The sequence below is a fragment of the Oryx dammah genome, unplaced genomic scaffold (assembly GCF_014754425.2).
Source record: "Oryx dammah isolate SB20612 unplaced genomic scaffold, SCBI_Odam_1.1 HiC_scaffold_1, whole genome shotgun sequence".
NCBI classification, from domain to species: domain Eukaryota; kingdom Metazoa; phylum Chordata; class Mammalia; order Artiodactyla; family Bovidae; genus Oryx; species Oryx dammah.
Window position 1 is genome coordinate 73,264,421 of NW_024070185.1, and position 6,751 is coordinate 73,271,171.

Here is a 6,751-nt window from a genome sequence, read left to right on the forward strand (position 1 = left end):
CTGCTGTTTTCATTCTTGGGAGGAAGGCAGGGTAACTGTTCTAAGAAAATATCCTGTTCGGGTGAATCCAATTCCCTCTGCTCTTGTGTATGAAGGACTCTGCATGGCCTAAAACAACACTGTCAGGTAGAACTTTCTGATGTTATATAAATGATCTGTTCTGTGCTGTCGGATAGAGGGGCCATCAGCCAGCCACACTTAGTCTTTCACCCTGTCTCCCTGCTCCCCTGGCATGGTGTCCTCAGTAACTTATGCTCACCTCCCTTGCTGCTCTTCCTGCAGGGAAGTCTTGTGGACAAGGTGGTGTCACCAGGCTGAATTCTTTTTTTTTTTTTTTTTTTGAAAAAATTTTTTTTGAATTCTGATGAATATAAATCAACTAGGGAAAAAACAGTATGTGTATCTAGATATATGCAGAAAGCAAGGGGTAGGTTAGAAATGTTAGCAGCTATCATTCTTCTTTTTAAAAAAATATTTATTTTTATTTATTTGGCTATGCCTGATCTTAGTTGTGGCGCACGGGATCTTTAGTTGCAGCATATGAACTCTTTGTTGCAGCATATGGGATCTAGCTTCCCGATCATGGATTGAACCCAGGCCCCCTGCATTGGGGGCATGGAGTCTTAGCCACTGGACCACCAGGGAAGTCCCAGAAGCTCATTTTTAATTACTTCTGTGTGCCTGGAGCCCCATACAGACCATCTCTTATTCTTCCCATTTAACAGATTAGGAAACTGAGGGTCGGATAACTTGCCCAAGGTCACTTGGCTAGTGTGGGACAGAGCCTAGATTCATATGCATGGTATCTGGTTCTTCAAGCAGAGCTCCTTCCAGCAAAAGCTCTTCTCTTTTCTAAATCTGGAGTCAGACTACCCAGATCAAACTCTGCTGGGCCACCGATCACAGTGTGACCTCAAGAAAGGATTTCCTCTGCCTCAGCTTCCTCTGTAAAAAAAAGGACATTAATAGCACTAAACTCTTAGTGGTTGTGTTGTGGAATCTGGAGTCACAAAACAGGACAACGGAGTACAGTTTATTACTCCAGCGGGTCCAAGGGAAATCAGTTCCCAACAAGGACCCTGATGTTTCTGAGAGACTTAGTTTTATACCTCTAGCTAAATGACTGGTTACATGTTAGCAACCTCTGATGTGTATGATTGAGCTTTACAACAAGCAGGTGCGAGGAGAAAAAACAATTAAGTTTAAAGGGTGGGAACAATGATTATACATCTTTGGTGGAGGGAGGGGGTGTCTCCATGGTTAATCTAACAGGAGCAACCAGACTTCAACTACAATCTCCATTTGCCATCTCTAGGGAGGGAAGGAGACCTGTTTTTTGTTAGCAATGGTTTTCTCATTCTTGAGCAGAGTTCAGGCCCAGTTCACATCCTTTCTTTAAGATGTATGACAGGGTTCAAGATGGAGTCTCTCCTGCTTTCTTCATAGTGACCCCAACAAAAATGGTATTAAATGAGTGAATATATGCAGGACCCCTAAAGCAGTGCCTGGCACAGAGAAAGTGTTCCAAAGCGTTAACTGTACGATTTCCATTTTTAATTCTTAAAGAGATGGGAATACCTTACTACGTTATCCACCTCCTGAGAAATCTGTATGCAGGTCAAGAAGCAATAGTTAGAACCAGACATGGAACAATGGACTGGTTCAAAATTGGGAAAGGAGTACGTCAAGGCTGTATATTGTCACCTTGCTTGTCTAGCTTATGTGCAGAGTACATCATGCTGGGCTGGATGAAGCACAAGCTGGAATCAAGATTGCCGGGAGAAATATCAATAACCTCAGATATGCAGATGACACCACCCTTATGGCAGAAAGTGTCGACTAAGGTCCGTCTAGTCAAGGCTGTGGTTTTTCCAGTGGTCATGTATGGATGTGACAGTTGGACTGTGAAGAAGGCTGAGCGCCGAAGAATTGATGCTTTTGAACTGGGATGTTGGAGAAGACTCTTGAGAGTCCCTTGGACTACAAGGAGATCCAACAAGTCCATTCTGAAGGAGATCAGCCCTGGGTGTTCTTTGGGAGGAGTGATGCTGAAGCTGAAACTCCAGTACTTTGGCCACCTCATGCGAAGAGTTGACTCATTGGAAAAGACTCTGAGGCTGGGAGGGATTGGGGGCAGGAGGAGAAGGGGACGACAGAGGATGAGATGGCTGGATGGCATCACTGACTCGATGGATGTGAGTCTGAGTGAACTCCGGGAGTTGGTGATGGACAGGGAGGCCTGGCGTGCTGTGAAACATGGGGTCGTAAAGAGTCGGACACGACTGATCGACTGAACTGAACTGAAGAGGAACTAAAGAGCCTCTTGATGAAAGTTAAAAAGGAGAGTGGAAAAGCTGGCTTAAAACTCAGCATTCAGAAAACGAAGATCATGGCATCCGGTCCCATCACTTTATGGCAAATAGATGGGGAAACAATGGAAACAGTGACAGACTTTATTTTCTTGGGCTCCAAAATCACTGCAGATGGTGACTGCAGCCATGAAATTAAAAGAGACTTGCTCCTTGGAAGAAAAGCCATGACAAACCTAGAGAGCATATTAAAAAACAGAGACATTACTTTGCTGACAAAGGTCCATATAGTCAAAGCTATGGTTTTTCCAGTAGTCATATATGGATGTGAGAGTTGGACTGTAAAGAAAGCTGAGTGCTCAAGAATTGATGCTTTTGAACTGTGGTGTTGGAGAAGACTCTTAAGAGTCCTTTGGACTGCAAGGAGATCGAACCAGTCCATCCTAATGGAAAGCAATCCTTAATATTCATTGGATGGAGTGATGCTGTAGCTGAAGCTCCAATACTTTGGCCACCTGATATGAAGAGCTGACTCATTAGAAAAGACCCTGATGCTGAAAAAGATTGAAGGCAGGAGAGAAGGGGACGACAGAGGATGAAATGGTTGGATGGCATCACCGACTCAAAGGACATGAATTTGAGCAAGCTCTGAGAGCTGGTGAAGGACAGGGAAGCCTGGGGTGCTGCAGTCCATGGAGTCGCAAAGAGTCTGCCATGACTGAGCCACTGAACTGAACTTTCCAGTTTATCCCAGGACAAGGTTTCTGAGGACTTTAAACTCCCAACCACTTCACCACCAGCTCCTCTCTTTTGGATCTGAGAATTAAAGGACTCATTTCAAATGCAAATATGTGCCCCGGAGGGGATGACTACAAAATCCGGATAACATTATTTCACTGTGTCCAGGCTTATTTGTCAGGGAGCAATTGCTAGAAGAAAGTGAAAGTGAAGTCGCTCAGTCGTGTCCAACTCTTTTCGACCCCCTGGACTGTAGCCCACCAGGCTCCTCCATCCTTGGGATTTTCCAGGCAAGAGTACTGGAGTGGGTTGCCATTTCCTTCTCCAGGGGATCTTCCCGACCCAGGGATCGAACCCAGGTCTCCAGCATTGCCACTTTACCGTCTGAGCCACCAGGGAAGCCCAGTTGCTGGAAAGAAGAATCTTAAAACATCTTTCACCAGAAAAAACACAAATAGGCAAACCTCTTCAACCTATTTGCGTTTCCAGAATTCTACGCAGAAATCTCCGTAAACCATTCAGTGTTCAGAAATTCTCTTTTGGCAAATAAGGGCCAGATGAATCAAGTTCATAGGACTGCAACACAAATATCACCAGTCGTATAAGACTTCAGATCATTAAAAAGAAAAAACTGCTTCATTGGGAAAAAGTGTTTAGGTCATTCCCAAAAATACTTTTCAGAGGCCATGTTAAGTACAACTTGTTTGATGTATGTTCAAACTGCTTTGATTTTTTTTAATGTTATTTTTATTTCAGACTACGAAGGCATAAATAACAAAGAGTCTTTACCTCTGTGGAGGGAGCTAGTGCTCACTCATGTCCAGCTCTTTTGGGACCCCATGGACTGTGGCCCGCCAAGCTCCTCTGTCCATGGGATTTCCCAGGTAAGAATACTATAGCGTGTTGCCATTTCCTTCTCCAGGGGACTCTCCCGATCGAGGGATCAAACCTGCATCTCCTACACTGGCAGGCAGGTTCTTTACCACTGAGCCACCTAGTGAGCCTTTTAAAAGAAGCATGGCAGACCCCACGTTCTCTATGACACCCACATCCCACTGGGGGCAGGAATGCCAAGCTCACTCACAGGCTTGGCATTCACAAGCCTGTGACTCATTCACACCCAGTGACTGTCAACTAGCAGTGTCCAAGGTTTCCAGAAGAAATGTCTTCTAAAAGTGGATCTATTTATAACATGCAACAAAAAGCTATTTTTGTCTCTCTTGGAGCATAATGAAGCCATGGTTTTAGGCCCGCAGTGACTCTAAGGCCCACTGTTCACACTGACATTAACATGAACACAAATTTAAACCAAACTGGTTAAAATATGTAGGTCAGAGAAGAAAATATATAGATCAGAAGCTCAAAGATTTTAGAAACAAGAATTGGAGACTTCCCTGGTGGTCCAGTGGTTGAGACTTCATCTTCCAATGCAGGGGCTGGTAGTTTGATCCCTGATCCGGGACTAAGATCCCACATGCCTCGGGGCCAAAAACCAAAACGTAAAACAGAAGCAATATTGCAACAAATTCAATGAAGACTTTAAAGATGGTCCACATCAAAAAAAAGAAAGAAAGAAAAAGAAAAGAAATAAGAGTTGCGTGGAAAATATCATAACTCGCTATTCAAGGGAACACAGCTGGCCACAAACGATAAAATACTTTCTTAGCAATAGGGAAGTTTCTTCCCGATGTTAGCTAAATACATTTTGTCTAATTTCCATCCATATTTCCATGTTTCAGATGTTGGGTGCATAGGCCTTTGCCCCTCTGTCAGAAGAGTAAAAAATCCAACTGCAATGCAGGAGACTCAGGTTCGATCCCTGGGTTGGGAAGGTCCCCTAGAGAAGGAAATGGTTACCCATGCCAGCATTCTTCCCCAGAGAATCCCAGGGACAGAGGAATCTGGTGGGCTACAGTCCATGGGATTGCAAAGAGACAGATATGACTGAGCGACTAACAGTTTCTCTTTTCACTTTCAGTGCTGTGTAGATGGTACCATTTAGAAAAAATTTATTAAAAGAGAATGAGCTGGCTGAGCAGGTCAAGGAAGTAGTATCTGCCAATCGGAAATCATTAAACACTCTTCCAGATGTTCACGGTGTTTCAAAGAAATGTGTTAAGTTGTGCAGTCACTAAATCATGTTCAACTCTGCAACCCCATGGACTGCAGCACACCAGGCTTCCCTGTCCTTCACTATCTCTCGGAGTTTTTTCAAACTAGTGTCCATTGAGTTGGTGATGCCATCCAACCATCATCTTCTGTCGCCCCTTTCTCCTTCTCCCCTTAATTCATTGTATCTTAAGGACTCATTTTCACTGATTAATAAGCACAGGAGGGGAAAAGATAAAAACAAGCTTCAGTGGCCATCAAGACAGTCACATTAATTTCCCTTGTTAGCAAATGTTTGAAAAAGTTAAGACTCAGCAAGTATAGAAGCAGCTGAGTCCTTCAGACAAGGAGTAAGCAATAAACCATCGACCGCAACCACGAGATGGCAGCGACGCAGATTGAATTAACTGATAGACACCATTTCTGCTGATCTTCTTATTTCTTTTCATGTCATTTTATTTTCTTCAATAAGGGCAATTTATAGGAGTGATGCTCCTGGCTTGAGGGAGGTAAAGGAGGACGAGTTCCATGCAAGGGCCGCAGCACAGTGAATAGAGCAAGCCTTATGGGTGACTCCAGGCTCCAAGGGGTCTCAGCGGGGCACAGAATAAGGCCCCCAGGCAGTTTGGGGGCACAGTCCAGGTGCACCCACACCCATGGCACCCAGCTTCTGGAATGTTCTGCCTCTGAATGCATATGCCCAAAGGAGAAAACCTGGCTTCAGCTGTAATTGTAGGAGGCATTTGTGGGTGGGGGAAGGACACATTTTGCCTGAAGTGTGGGAGATAAACTCTTACCTCCCCTGCATTGGCAAGCAGGTTCTTTACCACTAGCAATACCTGGGAAGCCTCTGTGTGTGTGTGTGTGTCCTAATCTCCTCTTATCCAGAGTTGTATTGGATCAAGGCCCATTCTAATGACCTCATTTTAACCTCGTTATTTCTAAAAACCTTATCTAAACACAGTCACCTTTTGAGGTCCTGGGGATTAAGCCTTCAACTTAGAAACTTAAGGGTGGGGGAGGGGCCACGATTCAGCCCATAACAGGGGCTCCATCTCTTGTTCCCAGTCAGCTCTGTTGTGTGGCCCTGAGCTCTGCAGATTCCTCACCCATCCCATTCTTTGCTCTCTGCTGTTGAGCTGCCTGGAAGCGATCATAAACAGCAGCATCTCCACTAGCTGGGATCTCCCTGCGGGGAGCATGTGGCTGCCGCCCCTCCCCTCCCCCAGCACATACATTTGCAGATGGGGAGTGTGATCACGTTCACACACACACACGAGCCTGAACACACACATGCATCTGGCAGCTCTGTGAGACCCTGGTTTTGAGAACACAGGTGCGACTCTGACACCCCCAGCCCAGAACTTCTCCTGTATGTATCTGACCCCAAGCTTTGCTCCTCCAGCCCAGCCTCACTTCCCAAACCCCAGAGCTGTTGCTCTCACTTCCCACTAGACCTCATCTCTTGGCTTGGACAGATCTGATGCCAAGGTGCTCAGTGATGATTAGTCTGTTCTGTTGGACAAACGTGCCTCAGAGCCAGTGCGGTGCCAGGCATGGAGCCAGGGGGCAGTGACGTGGACAGGAATGTCCCA